At 32.7% G+C, this 20,955-nt stretch overlaps 1 protein-coding gene across 3 annotated transcripts in view; it reads left to right on the forward strand.

Annotated features, from left to right (window-relative positions):
- Nucleotides 1-20,955, forward strand: part of LOC124532359 (angiotensin-converting enzyme-like) — a 44,137-nt gene that overhangs the window by 9,044 nt on the left and 14,138 nt on the right. The window contains exon 1 of one of the 3 annotated variants that reach the window (XM_047107249.1): nucleotides 19,199-19,322. The exons of the other annotated variants lie outside the window; for them this stretch is intronic. The gene's annotated coding sequence lies outside the window, so the exon portion shown is untranslated. Of the gene's footprint in view, nucleotides 1-19,198; nucleotides 19,323-20,955 lie in introns of those variants that run through there. 3 annotated transcript variants of the gene reach the window in all.

Raw genomic sequence — 20,955 nt, forward strand, 5'->3', positions numbered from 1 at the left:
TTTGGTGTAGTTAGTATGATATAGTCATTCATCAGATATACGATCGCTACCTAGAAATATTTAGTACAAATATTTTTCAGTTGGCTAAGATATTTACACTGTCTTACTCACCTTTCTTACCTTCATAGGTAGCTGGCGCATTGAATTAACAAGGAATGATCAGATGAGATGGCCTGTTTTCACGTCCAATAAAAAATAAACAATTGTTGTTAATAGTTAGTGCGTCATTTTAGCGCTGTTCATTGTCAATCGTGGGAAGTAACGTGACAAGTGAACAAATCTTAAACGCGATCACTCAATCACGCTGAGAAAAGATGTAGTAATTAACGTTTTAATCGATATAAAATTGTGCTCAACTGTACAAACACAAAATACACGAGACAAATTATATAACATAATAAAACTACATGTTACATTTAGAGTAAATTTATCTTTGGTTCAAAGTTGGTGTAGTGTAACATGAGAGTAAAATTTAAAAATAATAATAATAACTATTCCTTCGTGTACAGTTAAACTAATATTATAAGGACAATATAAAATGACCCTATAGAATCCTAAAATACAAATAATTATTTTCTATTATATATTTTTCAATTTACATATTCCTAAAATTAAAAAAAACCACTTTCACATATTAATTACTACATAGTATAAAACAAAGTCACTTTCTGATATGTTTGTCTGTCCCTGTGTATGCTTATTTCTTTTAAAAGCATTGAGCATGTAATTTAAATAAATATTTTCAAACACATTACATATTTAAAAGGCAGAACAGCGGTCTGTATCGCCTAATGACAAAACGTATATGTAGACATACTGGGACAAATTACAAGCGAAATAATTTCAATCGATTTACATTTTGCAAAGATGTTTAATAAGATAAAATAAATGTGTGTAAACCCTATTCTTAACAAACAACTTGAGTTGATTTTTTTCCTTAGCGGAAAAGCTTTGGATTTAATCCTTCTATGTTGCTACAATTTCATTTAGCACGATACAAATGTAGCAGATTTTCACTCGCCTCATGCTCGCACAGTATTTTCTTTCACAACAGAGAATACCGCATGAAATAAATTTGGCTTTCTTTTCTTAAGTTTTTAAAAATGGATATCGCTTCTCATAACTTTGATTGTATATATAGCCATAACGACAATAACCTTAAGAAAAAGTTTAGACTCTTTATTCCATTAGTGTCAAGATATATTTTTGTTTTCATTTCAAGCTTAATTTTTTAATTTGGAGTAATGTATTGTTATTTTTTTTTCTTTCATATTGTCGATCATTTTTAACACAAACACATACCCAAGAAAACATAGAAAACTAACGATAATCTATATTGACTCGGCCAGGAATCGAACGCGGGACCTCGGATTGGCGTATCCATGAAAAGTGGTGTACACACTACTCGACCACGGAGGTCGTAAATTATTTTAGGAGTGTAGTCTTTGTTATTTAAATTGTATAACGCCTGTAGTGCTGTATCACACAGTATAAGAAAATGTTTCCTACCTAATACTTTTTGAATATGAAAATGATGTTTGGAAATTTTTTTTTTTTTTAAGTGCTTAGGCTAGCTCTTGACTGTATCACACCTGATGGAAAGTGAGATACAGTCTAAGATGGAGCGCGCTTGCCTAGAAGGTGCCTATTCACTCGGGACTTGAAGGTACCCATATTGTAGGTGGTGGGGAAAACGGAGGTCGGGAGGGTATTCCAGACCTTGGCGGTGCGTATCAGAAACGAGGAAGCAAAACGTTTCCTACGTGTCTTATACGACACAACACAAAAACACGACAAATGTTTAATAATCTATAAATAAATATCAATTACCACGGTCCTTGGAAAGCGATCAATGTTACGATATCTCGTTGAACAAATTTCTCAATATTACGTACCGACGTGCGCTGCGAAAACCCAATTATGATTTCGTTATGAAACCTACACTTAATTTTTCCACCAATATTGCTTTCATTCTATTGTGTCAGTCAAGCTGTTGAATTTATGTCGTAATGATTACATTTATATTTAATACAAGAACTTTAAATCACTCTTATCGTGTAAATAGTATTAATTTAGTGCGAGTGAAAAGCCGAGATGGCCCAGTGGTTAGAACGAGTGCATCTTAACCGGTGATTGCGAGTTCAAACCCAGGCAAGCACCACTATATATATGTGCTTAATTTGTGTTTATAAATCATCTCGTGCTCGATGGTTAAGGAAAACATCGTGAGGAAACCTGCATGTGCCTAATTCCATCGGAATTCTGCCACATGTGCATTCCACCCGCATTGGAACAGCGTGGTGAAATATGTTCCAAACCCTCTCCTTAACGGAAGAGGAGGCCTTAGCCCAGCAGTGGGTAATTTACAGGCAGTTACTTTACGTTTACGATTGAAAAACTGAGGCGCAACTACTTAAATAATAATGTTAGGTATGTCTATACCGTGACCTTCTTTTAAATTCGTTGCTTTTCTGCTATAAGTTTTATGTAAACTGTACGTTTAAAAATTTAGGACTTGTTCATTAATATAGATAAGATTTAAATTTAGCTTTTTTATGGAATAGGTTGGCGGACAAGCATATGAGCCACCTGATGGTAAGTGGTCACCATCACCCATAGACAGTGACGCTGTAAGAAATATTAACTACTAGCTTTTGCCCGCGACTTCGTTCGCGTGGACTTCAGGTTCGTCCCGTCTAGTCGCTTAAAATCGCTTAAAATCGCTTCGTAAATAAGCCATTATTTCTTGTACAAAGTAAAGGATAAAAAAGGGTTATTGTGGGTTATTCCTAAGAGATAAACATATACCATCACGGACTTTTTTGTAGACCTTTTTAAGTTGTACAATACTGTAGTACATTGTTTTGATCTATCTTGTAGGATTCAGTCAGCGTTTGCAATGTAAGCGCAAAAAATGTGTTTTTTTACGACCTCACATTAGAAACCTCAAAAATTGTAGCCTATGTGTTATTCTGATGTATAAGCTATATTGTGGTAAAGTTTCATTCAAATCCATTCAGTAGTTTTTACGTGAAAGAGTAACAAACATCCATACATCCATACATACAAACTTTCGCCTTTATAATAGTAGTAGGATTCCTTACATCGTCAATGTGCCACCAACCTTGGGAACTAAGATAGTTGTCCCTTGTGCCTGTAGTTACTACACTACCTACTATACTACATTACTACACTGGCTCACTCACCCTTCAAACCGAAACACAACAATACTGCGTACATTTGTTTAGCGGTAGAATATCTGATGAGTGGGTGGTACCTACCCAGCCCTACCACCAAGTAACTAGTAGTAATAGCTTGTGGATATTAAGCGGAGATCGCTGTTTGAAATCCTATCCTGTACGTTGTTGATATTTTAATTACTGTACAAAATGTTAAAGGATGATGACGTCATCGATTTCGTTCATGGTGGTTACATGGTGGTAATCTCAAAGAAAACAAGCAAATACGCTGGATGTATAATCAATGACTTAACGTGTTTTTTGAGTCACTTCTTTAGGCTGTTACAAAGAATTTTTCTATAGAAAATCCCTAGGAATTTTATTTCGGACCATTTTGGGAGTTGAGTCGCGGATCTCGGTTCCTGCTGCTGTATATGTAACCACTGCACCAAAGAGGCAGTCTGAACGTTTTAGGAAAACTGTATGTTTCAGATAAAATGATATATTATATATCTCTATATATAACCTTTGAGAGAAAACCTTTATCACTGTTTCTTTGTAAATATTATATGTAATGTGTGTCATTAAATATGATATAATGTAAGCGCTGAATATGTTTTCTCAACTGTTACGTTTATTCAAACAAAAACGTTTGAACAAAAGGTTTTTTCTATCACCTACATTCTGTTTTTCTAAATCGATTCAGAATTAAATATATATTTAATTTTTTTATACTAAACATATAACCTACTTAAACTTCAGTACATAATATTAAAACAATGTTGCTTACCGCTGTTTGTCCCTCTGTATGCTTAGAATTAAAATTTCGCAACCGATTTTGATGCGGTTTTTTTAATTCAGAGTGATTCGAGATGAAGGTTTTTGTATGTAATACATGGACAATATAGTAAAGAAACAAGAAAAATTTTGTAGTATATTTAGTATCAGCATTGCACATAAGCGAAGCCGGGGCGCGTCGCTGGTAATTTAAAAAATAAATTACGATAAGTAATGTTGTAATAACTTAAACTTCACTTTGTTATAATAATTCGGAAATGTATTCTTACGTACTACCTAATCGAAGTGAAGTAGAACATAAAATATACAATAGCGGCGAAGTCGTGATAAATATTGATAAGTGTACAATTGTCATTTGTTCATAAACCGCACCGTTTCAGGCGAGCACTGATACTTAAGTTTATAATAAAATTAAAGAGTGTATTTTATTTTATTTGTTAAAAACAAGGCAATATTTTGAATGACCTATTTAATTTTGTAGGTTTATCATCCCTACATGTTATGAAATAAGGTCCTCCCACATTAGTACGAAATAAACTCAAAAACTTCTAAAATAAACTCATAAACTCAAACACGGTTAGAACGCGTGCATCTTAACCGATGATTGCGGGTTCAAACCCAGGCAAGCACTGCTGTTTCATATGCTTAATTTGTCTTTATAATTAATCTCGTGCTCAGCGGTGAAGGAAAACATCGTGAGGAAACCTGCATGTGACAAATTTCATAGAAATTCTGCCACATGTGTATTCCACCAACCCGCATTGGAACAGCGTGGTGGAAAATGTTCCAAACCTTCTCCTCAAAGGGAGAGGAGGCCGTAAGGAGTGTTGTAAACTCAAAAACTACGAAACGGATTTTTATACGATCCTTACGAATGCGCGGAGTGATTCATGAGGAAGGTTTGAGTGAATAATTCATTAATATTTCGTATAAATTTGCTGCAATGTGATCATGATTGTTGAAGTCGTCTGAAAAAGTGTGGCAACTTATAAAGGTGAATTGTGAATACGTTTTAGGAAGACCCTTATTAGTTGAAGAATTAGTTATAGGTGGCGTGTTTCTGAATCAACGTGAAAAGGCAAAATGTTATTTTATTTATTTGGACTTGCTTCTATAAACCCCTACAACCCAATTTGCGCCTGTAATTACACTGGTTCACTCAACTTTCAAACACAACAATATTACGTACTATGTGGTAGATGATGAGTGGGTGGTACCCAGGTATCTTAGTGTTAACTCGAAATGTAAACTCAGTGTAACGAAGTCTAAAAATAATATAATATGTAATATAGTTCCCAAGGTAGGTTGGGCATTGTCGTTATAAGTAATGGATTGTTATGTTTTCGGCGATAATGTCTAAAGCAAATGCTTTTTTTTCTACTACCACAGGCAAGCCATACGCTCGAGAGCACTTCGATATTAAAAAGAAGAAATATATATTAATAAATCCGTCTAAAATTAAAATCATATTCCGTAAAAAAAAAAAAATTCATAACCGGTTAACCCGTAGCAAACATTTCATATGTTCGTGAATTTGATGTTATTCGCTTCGACGTGTTGAGGGCTTTAGATTTTCGCATGATTTCAACGAAATGAATTTATCGGGTGCACTCAGCTGGTGTATGGAAATGAAATAGAAAATATTCATGACATTCGCCGGATCTCATTTTTCTTCGTCCGCTCTTGCTCACTGTTTAATATTTAAAGAATACACGAGCACGGCGACTCACTCGCGCTGTGTCTTGATTCTTGAACTACATTTCTCTTTTATATTATTTTTCATTTCGCAATTTTCATTCATCGCATACAAAACAACAATCAAGCTCAAAATGTGGTTCAACATTTCGAGTATGAATAACTTAGAAAAATGTTCAGAGGCTAAACTTTCCCAGAAACATATGCTGAATACCTACATGTGTGTTTATATTATTTAGTAGATGTGACCGCGACTTCGTGCGCATTTGAATTAAAAAAAAATTATGGTTCGGTTCCCAGACTTGACTATATTTTATTAATTCTATATTAGGAAGCTTTTGTGATAATAAGCCGTTGGTGGGGGAACACTAAACAGGGCGGCGGTGCGAGGTTCATGATGTAAATGACAATGTAGCGAAAAATAATACGTTAAATTGCAATCATGCTTCACAGTTCACAATATTTCGACAGATTACAATCTGTCTAGTCAGAGTTGAGATGGCCCAGTGGTTAGAACGCGTGCACCTTAACCGATGATTGCGGGTTCAAATCCAGGCAAGCACCGCTGATTCATGTGCTTAATTTGTCTTCATATTTCATCTCGTGCTCAGCGGTGAACGAAAACATCATCAGGAAACCTGCATGGGTCGCATTTCATCGAAATTCTGCCACATGTGCATTCCACCAACCCGCACTGGTGGTGGAATATGTTCCAAACCCTCTCCTTAATGGAAGAGGAGGCCTTATCTCACCAGTGGGAAATGGATAGGCTATTACTTTTTTCTACTTTTTTCTATAATGCATTTGTTCATGAGTATTCTTCTTTATCTCTTACATTTTTAAATTAAGATTTTCTGGTCACTCCTTTTTTATAGCCATTGCCAAGCCATAGCCAAAATACATCATGAGGAAACCTGCATGTGTCTAATTTCATAGAAATTCTGCCACATGTGTATTCCACCAACCCGCATTGGAACAGCGTGGTGGAAAATGTTCCAAACCTTCTCCAAAGGGAGAGGAGGCCTTTAGCCTAGCAGTGGGAATTTACAGGCTATTGTTGTTGTTGTTGTTGTAGTCAGATTGTAATCTGACGAATTTTGTAATCTTACGGTGACATATACATAATTCTATTGTAATTTATTGTATACTGTATGTGTCGTCTATACGTATGCATTTAGTAAAAAGCGATTGTTTTAATATTACAAACAGACACTTCAATCTTATTATATTTATATAAAATATATATTATTTATACATCAGTAATATGACATAAAATGGCATAAAACAAATTTTGTTTGTTTGTGTTTGCATATCCCTTTATTCGGGTAACACACGGATCGCTTGCATATTATATTGAAATCTTTCTACTTATCACCTTAAATAAAACAAATAGATACAAGTATAACCCAAATAAACATGTTGTAGTCTTTTGTTTGTCATTTATGGGTAACACGCAAATAGGCGATAAGAGGACTTTGTCAACAGACAGAGATATATTCTAGACATTCTAAATATAATGCGCTCTAGTTGTTTAATTTGTGACTGTTATTACGAATGGCGTTGATGCTTTTCACAGAGGGAGACGATTAATTTTAATCATTATTTTGCCTATTTTAATCGTCTTTGTCAACGAATTTAGGATTCACGGCTATCATACTAAGACGCAACGTAATTTGGAAAATACTATTTACTCTGTATAAGATGCGACTGTTTATCTATATAGATATATGACAATGTATTTAAAATACTTATATTCGTAAAAAAATAAAAATAAATATATAGACTGAAAAGGATAGATAGATAGATATTTCAAAATAATAAGATTGTAATATGGTTGTTAGTGGTGGCAGAGCCTGTGAGCGTTGTAAAGATGATAGATGAGATTCTGATCTCAGAAGCAGCCTCAAGAATACAACGTTGCAATTCTTTCTTTGTAATATTTATATCTGCATGGCTACGGTGTATAAATTTCTTATTGTTGTTGTTGTTAAAGTATAATTCAAGCTGTAAGTTAATTCAACAATCAGCGTCCCGTCCCGTTCCAATTTTCACAACAAAGGCCAGCGCCATTACGCCTTATCGGCACGATGTCGTGATGTTGTAAACTATTGATTTGTTTTGATAAATTGTTGTTATACAAGCAGCTTAGATTGACATCTTTTTTTATTTATAATAGGCTGGCAGACTGGCAAATGTGTAATATAATGGTAAATAGTTACCACTGCCCAATACACATTCGTAATTATAAGAAAAAAATTACCATCCCTTACATTGCTTATGTGCCTGTTGGCAAAAAATTCGTAACTTAAAGTTAGTTAGAGCTGATCTCAGCATCTTAACCGATGATGACATGAGCTTAAATTGTTTTTATAATTCATTTCGTGCTCGGCGGTAAAGGAAAACGTCGAGGAAACCTACACGTGTCTAATTTCATAGAAATTCCGCCACATGTGCATTCCACCAACCCGCATTGGAACAGCGTGGTGGAATATGTTCCAAAGTATTCCTTAATGGAAGAGGAGGCCTTAGCCCAGCAGTGGGAAATTTCCAGCCTGTTACTACTTTACTATTGGCTTGACCCTAGTCCGTATATATGTAATCCTATCTTGTAATATAAGTGTGCCATTTGTACCTCGCCTCAAGTCAGGGCCGTATTTAGGGGAGGGCAACCGGGGCAACTGCCCTGGGGCCTCCACATGAGTGGGGGCCTCCACATGAAAGGAGGCCACAGTTTTCAGCAAGTTAACAAATACTGAGATATAGTCAAATTATAATAATGTTACTATTTAATATTTTAAAAGTTACCGATACAAATATGAAACAATTCATAGCTTACTGATTGAAAAAAACTAATTAATTCATAATAATATAATTATTAGGGTGTTCACGCTTCTGTTTGTCTAGGGCCCTCACTGCTTTGTGGCCCCGGGGCCTCCACACCTTTAAATCCGACTCTGCCTCAAGCCAACCTCAAGCCAAATTTAAAAGTCAAAGTCGAAGTGAAAACAGATTTGCCAGTTCGATTGCTATTGGCAAGTGTTAGGTAGCCTGCATCGTAAGTGAGGTATATCTTGCATATCGATGATCGATTGTAGAAAATCTGCCACTGGTTTGGGATTTAATTTCATAATATTAGGAAAGCTTGCGAATAGAATAGTGAACCGGGTCAAACTGGTTAAAGAACTCCGCAATAATCAAATGTTGCTTGAGATACTATACGGAAATATATATTTACTATTAATAAATTGATCAAGTAAGTCATGTATTTTTCTTTACAGTGTAGTTTCTGGCAAACGCTATCACGATTATATGACCGGCCCGACACTAGCTGCAAACAGTATTTCCTTATATTTTATAACCATTGTTCAAAAATTATATATTCATCTATTTAAGTAACATCCGAGGCTATTTTTTTTATGTAAATGTTAAATGTTTCATTGTTTATTAACATTATGGTCTCGTTTCTAGAATTCAATGCATTTGATTATAGATTATTACGGAAGAGATAATGTGGTTAGAGAACTATGTATCTACGCTGCATATCTAGGGTTGCCTCTGTTTTAATTATAATTATATTGACGACCTCCGTGGTCGAGTGGTATGTACACCAGTTTACATGGGTACGCCATGCCGAGGTCCCGCGTTTGTGGTACCGTCGTTACTTCTGATTTTTCATAACACAAGTGCTTTAGCTACTTACATTGGGATCAGAGTAATGTATGTGATGTTGTCTCATATTTATTTATATTTATTTATTTATATATTAATTGAATGCACATATACGATAAATCAAGTAATTGTAACTCATGTGCGCGGTATATGTACATGGTCTTGTTACCGATGAAGCTACTATATAAGTTTAGTGGAAATTAATCAAAGTAACGTTAAATATTTTTAACGATTTTTTTCTATTCGTTACGTCAAAGTAGTTAGCACACATGCATCTTTTACAAAGAGCGATCTTCGATGACGAACAAGATGATCGTCATTTGTGCTTACAATCGTAAGGAAATTCCTTATTTTTAAAAATATCTTATCTTTTTTTGTCCTTATATGATTTTTCATTGCAAAGTCTTTTTAATTAACATGTATTTTTTTGTATATCATGACGTAGAATTTTGAATATTGTTTAAAAATGCTTGGTCAAAAGAGTCCTATGTTATTATTCAAGATTTTTTGAGTTAAAAACTGCGATCCTTTTATAGATAACGATAGATCAAAACAATGAAAGTAAGAGCTTTTAAGGCTATTGTGCAAAGAAAGTATACAATCAACTTTGATTTTAAACTAAAAGCCGTCAAACACAATAGCACCTCATATAAATCACACATTGTGATATTCAGAAAATTGATGTAAACACCCTATTAACACTGCGTCCTATTAATTATTGCCCTTGAAACCATTTTTCTATCAAATGGAATACTAGGAACTTATCAAAAGTTCGAATGTACCTGTGAAATTGGAACGATGAGAAGCAAATCTATATATATGTACTTCAATACTAATATTATAAATGTGAAAGTAACTATGTCTGCCTGTCACTCTTTCACGACCAAATCTCTGAACCGATTTTGATGAAATTTGTTATGAAGCAAACTTGAAGTCCAAGGAAGAATATAGGCTATATTTCGCTGGACACATGACCACCAACCCACTAAAACGTGAATGAAGCCGAGCAACAACTAGCATTAAAATAGTTTGAAATAGTCCATAGCTTTATTGCATCAGTGAGATAAATTCTATTATAGTTATTTTATTTATTACACTTACCTATGTTTATATAGGTAATGTTCGTTTACAAACGCCAGCCCTGTTTAACGTAGCGTGCTGATGATCATAATAGGCGATGCGATTACCGTGCACATAGATTGTTCACATACATATAACATAGCTTATTTATATACGTACTTGTATGCAAATTGTTACTCAATGGTTTAAAAGTATATGTTTTTGGTTCGTGCACATATGTATGTAAATAAAGGCTACTTTTAGGTGTAATCAATCTTGGTCTTGGTATAGCGTTCTCAATCTTGATCTTGTTAGTTCTTGGTGATAGTGTTGCAGTAAAACCTATTAACTTATTGCGATTTATTATATGTTACTTGTTATAGTTGAATTAACGCAGCCATAACAAAGACCAACCAAATTAATAAATGTATACACATTTAATGAGAATCGAAAACTTATTTTCTTCAAAATTCTGTGTATTAGTACTTCCCTTTCAACAATTACTTATATTATAAATTAAGCCTCTCCTCTCCCTGAAACGATACTCAGTCCAACCGAAACTGTACGAAGCAGGAGTCTCGCTTAGTCTTGTTATTCCTCAAACCTTGCAGGGCCAGTCCTAGTCTTCTTCTTGTTAAAATTACGCGGTTCTTGGTTTTGGAAAAAATGCAAGAACAAGACAAGACAGTAATTAAAAGTTTAATTCGGTATTTTTTAACATTGTACGTGCACAATACATTTATGTATTGTTTCTAAAATTTTATAAACAAGAATATTTAAAGTAAGTTAACCATGGATATTATTATGTTAAAATAGTAACAAGTTATATTTCCCCGTTGCTTTAAACTAGAAAAAGTAGAAATATTTTTAGTTAAACTAACGCCATCTATGAAAATCGCATATCACTAATCGATATATTGCTGCTATTCCACGATAGATGGCGCTAAAACTTATATTTGTTGAATAATTCATACGTATAATATTTAAAAAAAAAACGACCTTTGTGCAAAATTACGATTATATTTTTGGATTTATAAAAACGTTAAGTTATTAAATTAATAAAAGTACCAATTTTATTAAAACTATTTTTATAAATATAGTTCTATAAACTTGTAATAGATGGCGTTATGTTGATCACAATATTTTAGTTGTAGCAATAAACTTAAAAAGTAAATTTACCGTTAATTATATTTGTATCTTCATTTATAATTAATAATTGTCCTAAATGGAAATTACCGTTCAGGTAATTTGATTAAAGCCGGTACACATTAGATATTAGCGACGATTACTACTTCTGGATTTACATTTCTAAACGAGAGTTGTGCTATTCAATTACACATTAGTCAAAAAATTCTTTTAATCATAAATTTTGACTTTATACATTTGCGGGATATATTTTTATTATGATTTTTTTGGGTAGTTTCTGTAGATATATTTGAAATGTACATATGTCATCATCATTATAACTTTAGTCATAGGAGCAGACTAGACTTAGAGTTGAGACCGCGTCTCGGAAAGCGTAATATAGGACCTCCGACCGAAGCTGGATGAGGGACACAGAGGATCAAGCAATATGGCGTGCTCTGGGGGAGACTTATGTTCAGCAGTGGACAGCAGTGGGCTGATAGTAATGATGATTGACATCGCAAATATCGGAACAACTTGATTAAGCAGAGACATCTATCTTTATCTATTATTTACATCTCTAAATTTCGGAACTATATATTTCGGAATGAAGCAACAGTCCCAAGAAAGTCATTATATTATAAACTACATTTCTACTAATGACAAAAAAGTATTGATATAATTAAAAGTGGATCTATATAATTTTATCAATATCGACTGTTACCTTTATAGTAACGATGTTTAAAATTCTTTTATTTTAAAAATGTCTCCTTATCTATATATTTAAAGGCGTAGGTTATTACTTCGCAAAATGTTCCAACGCTATTACATTTAATTGTCACAGGTACAATCGTAAGCAAAAATACCATTTGTCGAGTTAAGTCATTTACATAGCTGAGAAATAGAATAGGTCCTAAAATACAACCTTGTGATACCTTTTATATCTTTATGCACTTATTTTAAAATGTTCTGAATAAATTAGTGTCTCATAGTACCAGGCCCAAAACTGGTAGTTGTTAAATATTATAGAAACTAAATATAAGGTTAGAGGTTTTTTCTTATTTTGCTTAACTGGAAATAGACAAACATCTTCGACACACTAATACCAAAATCTACGGGCACCGCTTACCACCAGGTGGTTCAAATGCCAGTCCACCAAGCTATTACATAAGTGTCGTTAGAGTCCACTCCGTTGAAATGCTATGTAAAGTCAGAGTAAGTAAACCTTCGTAAGTTTTCAACTAAATTCCTTTATCGAGTCTTAAACACTTATAACCTTTTGAATCTAAACATCAAATCATTGCGTCGCAATATGTCATTTTCGATCGATGAAGTAGATTATCGCTCATACTGAGCATATGAAAATATGTCTTACGGTGACGAACCTTTACTTACCCCGACTAAACATAATGTAGTATCGAGAATTAATGTAAAGAACGAACGTTTCAATATAACTGTATCGTGTTTATATATTAATAACTGTATGGTTTCATATGTTTTTTTAAACTGAAATTGTTTCCGCTTTACAATTGTGTAACGTGGGAGAATTGTTTTATCTCTTGGTTAAATTGGTTTAAATTACGTGTTTTATGACAGTACATATTTATATTTTTAATCCAAGTAAAGTCGTCTTTTAGAGTTAAACCATGAATAACTTTTGAGACAATTTAAACGCTTTATCCCTGGGGATATAAAGGTTATTTTTAATACATTATTGAAATGGTAATTTTGTTAGTATGAAAAGCTGTTTCTTAGACGCGTCGGTTGGTGTAATATTTTGATATAGCAACAGATTTAAATTCAGATGTTTTTAAAGAAAGCAGTACCTGTTCAGATACTGGGACTCAGGTCTAATTTTTTTTTTTTATGTGATAGCCACCGCCCATGAACATCTGCAGCACCAGGCGCTTGATGTGTTGCCGGCCTTTAAGAAAGGAGTACGCTCTTTTCTTAAAGGTCCCCATTTCGTATCGGTTCGGAAAAACCGCCGGCGAAAGCTGGTTCGACAAAGTGGTTGTCCGAGGCAGAAATTGTCTAAGATATCGTAAATAAATCAAAACTAGTGCCTTTGTATATCATAATCATATAAATATTAAATTAAATAATTTTAATAACTAGACTTCATATATCTTTTATATGTGATGGAAGGTGATCACGAACGACTAATTTTTCTTTCCGATTTTCCAATAAATTTTCTTATTCCGCATTTACTATATAACCAATAAAAATAAACCAATTCTTATCCCGTCTATGTATTTCGATTCGTAGTACTGAAATGCATTCGAATTTAAATCGTAAAACAGTATTCAGAGTATTGCAGTACAAAGTAATACAAAGTATTTATTCTAGAGTAAAATAAACAATGCAAAGTTATTCTGCTTGGAGGTAGAATAAATTATAAGTGGGTTTTATATATTGCGCCCATAGGGTGCCGGCACCTAAACAACCATATATGTTTGTTTTAATTTTTAATATCATGAGCTTAATTATTTATTTAATCTATGAAGTTAAACGACAAAGACAGTTTTGTTTTATACATGGGCGAAGAGCAAATGGGCCATCTGATTGTAAGTGGTCACCAGCGTTCATAGTCATTGGCGCTGTTAGACATATTGACCATTCCTTACTTCGCCAATGCGCCCCCAATCTTGTGGACTAAGATGCTATGTGCCTGTTATACTGGCTCACTCACCCTTCAAACCGGAACACAAAAATACTCAGTACTGCTGTTTGGCGGTAGAATATCTGATGAGTGGGTTGTACCTACTCAGATGGGCTTGCATAAAGGTTACCACCAAGAGTTGAATAATATTACATAAGTATAGGTATTACAGCAATAATTTTAAAATGCGCCAATATAGGCAAATAACGTATTAGACTTATTTATTATTAAAGGCTATTTATTATAAACATTCAAAGGCCTACTTGAATAAACAGAAAATATTGTCGAAATTTGTTCAACCGTTTAGTTTCCGACACACATACAAACTGTACTTACATGTAAGTACGTAACTACGTGTATGTGTATGTGTGTGTGTGTGTGTGTGTGTGTGTGTGTGTGTGTGTGTGTGTGTGTGTGTGTGTGTGTGTGTGTGTGTGTGTGTGTGTGTGTGTGTGTATAAAACTAAACAACATACACGTCTCATAAAAAGAAGAATACTTTTTGAAGTACAACATTGTTGTAATTGGTAGTTGATAGTTGTGTCGTATAATATTTTGTAATTTAAACAAATATACATATCGATATAACACGTGTAGAACCGCGATATTATAATAATAAATTGGATATGTGTTTCATATAAATATTAATACTTAGAAAACTTCGTATAAAACAAGAAACTTGTTCGAATTAAATGTATAATATTTATATAATTAAGAGGATTAAATTATAGTACGACACAACTTAGATGTAGCATCGGCAAATTCAATAAAACCGATTACTGCCGATTTATACAACCAATAGAAATAGCTGCCTATGGTGCCATTCGACGCTATTCGTCGCTATAGATTCTCGCGTCAGTTCAACCCGAGAAAGCAAGTGCATGTAAATCGACGTGTCAAATTGACGAATGTATTATGTCATATGATATTACAAGTTAATACGTTTGTGTAAAAGATCATATTCACATGAAATTAAATATTGATAATTTGGGACAGCGTGCTCAATTCGGATGTGATCGGTTTTACGAAGTTAGCCGATCTAATTTATGTCGTACTATACCTGACACAATTTTAAAATAATATAATCCGAATCTATAATCTTAAAGAATAATGTTCGTTAAGTAATAAGGAGCATTTAGAAATATATTTTTCATATAAACATAATATTATATACTAGTAGACGACTGCGGTTTTGCTCGCGTTTATAATGTTTGTTGTTACGTGTAAGGCAAAAAATGTAATGTATGTCCTTTCTTGTAATTCAAGTCCACCGGTTGTTCGTGAAAGATCCACAGACAGACAGACAGTAACTTTCACATTTATATTATTAAAATATAGATAATATAGATTTTTAGCTTAATGGTCAGTTTATAAAATACTAGTGGGTAGCACGCAAAATTTCTCATTTATTCAACGGATTTTTACAATCTTCGAAACGTATGACAGGTTTTTCTTTATTTAATTTCATTACAAAATGACAACGTATGTTAGCATGTATTCATTTGTTTTTTTTTTTATATCGCCGCTCTCTATATGGCCAGTAACTTTTATCCGCTCTCTAAAATTAATTCTTTGTTAAATCGCAATAATTTAGTATAACATACACTTTTTTGCACATCTACGGTTAGCGCTATTCAAAATAACCTCTATATAACTTTGTACGTGCAGCTATCCCATAATCACTGGAAAAAAATATCACCTAATCCTATTAATATAGAAGGTATCTTCACTAGCTGAACTTTTTTTATTTAAAATTAATATGACTTAAAACAAACTTGTTTTACCCCCAAAATTATATTTAAAACAGCTCAGTGGTGTAAACGTAAATAGTCGATTTTCGCAATTATAATATTAATATAGACTTCTTTTTAATAAGTGTATCGCGTCACAAACAATATATTGCCTCGTCAAAACTGTGGCACATCCTATAAGTTCATAAAAATACTCAAATCTAAGGTACCGGTTTGTACCTGGCACCAAAATACTTATGTGTATATTAAAGGGAAAGTATGTATGTATATTTTTTCGATTCCTCGTATTATTATATTCTCTTGACTAACGCTCGATTATCACTTATCAAATTAAATCATATAAATCATCAGGGAAGTCCAATAAAATTTGGTGACTTGAAATTCGCTAAACTTTAAATTTTGGTTATTCATGAGTTTCAACTCATCACTTTGGTCTTAACTTGCCTAATTATTCTTATCAGTAACCCAAAACATGTATTCAATTCCGCAATCGAAACCTTCAATAAAAACACGTGTTATATAATATTGTGCCGTGAAGTACAATGTGCAAAACAAATACTAAATTTCGTTAACTATTGTCAGTATCTTCATTTTGATCTTCTATACGTATAATAAATTTGGGCTGTCTGTTTGTATTATTAAAATAACCGGTTTTTACTAAAAGTATCTGTACATACGGTACATATACCATAATAACTTTTTTTGTAATTTTTGTCCGTCTGTTTGTTCCGGTTAATCTTCAGAAGGCCTGCAGTGAATTTGACAGGATTTTCACAGGCAGCTAGCTAATGAGTTAAGGAGTACCTTAGGTTACTTATATTTCAAAACTATATATAAAGTAATAATAAAGGCAATGTCCTCACGCATGCCACTCTGGGATGCGATATAAGACATTTACTAAATATTTAAATAAAACTAATTATAACGGATGAATCGCGTATATTAATTATTTTTAAACATCCCGACGTTTCGAGCACTTTGCAGTGTTCGTGGTCACGGGTAGACTGTCTACCCGTGACCACGAACACTGCAAAGTGCTCGAAACGTCGGGATGTTTAAAAATAATTAATATACGCGATTCATCCGTTATAATTAGTTTTATTTAAATGTGTAATAATCGCGAAAATTTAAGACAACATTACTAAATATTGTTTAAGTTTACCAACAAAAAACAACCTTAATTAAAAAAAATAATTGAATCGACTGTACCTTATACATGGTGGTAAGTATATTGCTTATAAAACATGTAATGTTCGCCGTGTCGTCAGGTACCGTTGCCTCCATACCTACCGCTGTGAGTCAGCGGCTACGCCCACGAATAGTCCGCACATTCATGAATAAATTATCATTAACATTTAAATAAAATAATAATAAATGCAATGTGTAGAGAAACTTTTATTATTGTTATTATTTAAGTTTATTTGTTATCATATCACAATACTTATATGTTAAAATTAAATTTGATTTTATACAGAACTGTCATCAAACGGTCCCACGAAATATGTTATAACTTTCTGATGGTAAAAGAAAAAATACATGTATAAATATAGAGATATTTTTTATACATATGTCATTAAAATTTCCATAGTTATATCTCTCTTCCTGCAATCTCTTCCAATAAGATGGCAATCTGACACAAAATGTGTCCGGGAAATAATTGATTTTCAAGGCAGAAACTCGGGATTCGGGAGACAGTTTCTAGACGTGTTGTTCGTACGGTGGCTAGGATAGAAATGCAGTGTCGCTGACTCGCAACGACCCATCTAGACTCCGTCGAAGCGTTATCTCACACCGACAACGCTTGCTCGTTATCAAATCAACTTCCGTATTGTTGACGCCTCCGACATATATGTATTAAGTTAATTTTCTTTAAATTAGAAATTTATAAGGAAATACATTCCTTAACGTTTTAATGGTATTTAGTTATTACGTCAGATAAATATAATTTCAGTTGATTGTGAATGAGACTGTACAAAGCAATAACTACATATTATATCACGTATGTATGTTTGCTATGTATCCATTTGTGTGGATAACAATAAAGAATATAGGGTTTATTTGAGATGAAACCTAATTACGGAAAGCCAATTATATTTATTAAACTAATTTAATTTTACGGATATTATATTTTTTATGATGTTGAAAAAAAGCAAATAACAAAAATCATAGATTCAGTTGGATTTATTAGTTAATTTAAATAAAAATATTATTCTTTATAAAAAACGGATAGCTTGGCTTAATAATTACCGCTTTAGTCACTAAGAGAAGCCTTCAAAGATCTGGCTGCATAGCGCAATACCTTTGCCAAATATTTTTTGACGGACACAATAATTAAAAAAAAAACTGCGTCGTTATCTTTCAATGAGTCCGTAGCGACAAAATATAAGCAATTAATATTATTAAAATCATAAAAACTATAGGACTGGTATTTGACAACTCATTAAATAACTCGAAGCGTTCCTAATCCATTACCCGTTAGTCATGTTATACGAAATTCATGTTAAATTATTCCTTTTGGTGAGGTCGTTAATGTCGAAATTTGCGTGTGCCGATTTGGTACTTGTTTGTTTGTTTTGTATACATCCACATGTGCGAGTAGGGTGACTGTGAAGTATCGCTTTTTGCGAGACTGTTATACTTAAAATACTCTTTTTTATTTAATATTTCCTTACTTAATGTACTTAAAGGTGAAACTTCTTTGATACGATGCATGTCAAATTCATGTTTACAGTTCTGTGCGATTTTTTTTAATTCTTAATCTTTTATATGTGCTCTGATTTACCCGAGTTATATTTTTCTCACTACTTTCAATGTTGATATATAATAATTATATATGATTGTAATTTAGTTTATCAACACAAATGCTTTAGCTACTTACATTTTTATCAAAGTAATATATGTGATGTTGTACAATATTTATTTTTTATTTATTTATTAATCTAATCCTCTAAAATGCAGATTCAAAATTCATTTTTGGTTTTAATCTGCTTTATGAATTTGTAAGCGTTATTAAGTAAATAATTAGAATATTTGTTGACAAAAAAAAACGAAAATATGCCAGGACAACGTACAAAAAAGTAAAGAAACTTAATAATTTAATTTTCAAGATCCACTAGTATCGTAAATACAATTAAATAAGTACATAGTGAATATATAAATAAAAAGTACATTCATATTTAAAAAAAAAGCAGTCTTTTGGTAACCTCAAAAATAATGGCTACCTTATACGTGAGTGGTAGCCGAGGCTGCGTTTGCGCTCAGTCATCGGCCGGCCGAAGACGGCGGCGACTGGCCGTTCCATTTTCGAAACACGCAATCACAACACACGAGTTCGAATTTCGAATTTATAATTCTCTAATTATTCCTTTGTGCCAGTAACAAAACGGTAAGTTTTGTTTTTAAATTTTATAATTAATTGTTAGTTGAATTAAAAGCATTTTATTTGGACGTATATTTAGCGATACTTTCTCTTTGGATGTGTATATTTCACTTTACCCACTAAAGTAAAATATTTAGACTGATTAAGTAAAACAATAGCATTAGTGATGTTCTATGCTTATATGAGTCAGTGGGTACGAGTATTTTAGTCATAACTACAAAATTTACAATATTTGTTGTAATTATAATATTGATTTTGGACTTATACAATTTTACTGTTATTTTGAAAATATGTGACCATATCTCCTTTTCACTAACTAATTTACGAGAAAATAATCTTTTTATGTTTTGTGTCGAAAGTTACTATTTTTTTTCATTAATAAGAAAAAAAACGATTTTTTTTTTAAAATTTAAATGAATTTTTTTACTCGTTTTATGGAAATGTCTTTATTACAATTTAAAACTATTTACATAAAATATATTTTATGTATTGTGCATATAGTTAAACTATTCAATGTATTTAACTTATATAAATTATTTTATAAATACCCACATCAAAAATATATTAGTATACCTAACAAGTAATTTTATTTTATAACTATTTTCGGTCGTATTCATTTAATTAATTAAGCTGATTTTAAAAATGTATTTCACTAGTGGTCGCTCGAGGGTTCACTCGTTTTGCAGGGGCCTGGGTCTGAGTTTAGCATAAATGAGCAAATACCGTACCGTGCTTGGGATCTAAGCTTCCCATCTACCAAATTTTATCAAATACGGTTCAGGAGGTCGTTGACAGAGCAACAGTCAGACATACAGAGATGCTAGTATACTTGTATTATTCGTGTATTGGCCGAAATCATGATAAGCATGTGATATTCATAGATAGGTTAAATATGTCTGTGTGTGTTAAATACGCTTTATTATATAAATATCTTTTAATAAAAATATGTGCAACTTTCTGATCAAGTTTTACTCGTTCTCATCTGGGTAGGTGCAAACCACTTATCACACCTACCTTTAAAAAATAATGCTTAATATCGCTATGTTTAAAGGGAGGGTAGCACTGTGTAACTATTCGTTCAAAGGTCATAACATATTAGCTAAAATGTATGTTAATCTGTGGTAGTAGTCTAAAATTTTAATTCTTATGAATCACGTGCTATTTATCTTCTTTGTATTATTAAAAAAATAATAAGCGGAAACGAGTGTTCTTGTCATCGTCGAAATGAGTATTTAATCTTGCCATAAAAAAAATTAAAAACAAAAACCTTTTTTTGTTGCCAGACACAAAAAATAAATATTATCAAGATCAAGTATCCATATAATAACATGAAAGATATGTGGTAGTTGTTAATATAATTTCGAAAAAAAAACTAGTATTATAGAACAGGCTCCTCTCAGCTACATTTGTCGACCTAGCAGATCTAGTAAGAATGTCTAGGTCAAAGCACTTGATGCAGTTTTAAAGTCAAGGCTCCAGGATAATGCCTAAGAATAGACTGATTATAGAAATGACATCAACTAAACATAAGTACAGTAATGAAAAACTATTCATTTAAAAGCACGCGCATAAATTATTTATATATTAACTAACATTACAATTATTTAATACTTAATATGCATGTAAATTATAAGTGTAC

Source organism: Vanessa cardui, chromosome 9 (assembly GCF_905220365.1).
Source record: "Vanessa cardui chromosome 9, ilVanCard2.1, whole genome shotgun sequence".
Taxonomy (NCBI): domain Eukaryota; kingdom Metazoa; phylum Arthropoda; class Insecta; order Lepidoptera; family Nymphalidae; genus Vanessa; species Vanessa cardui.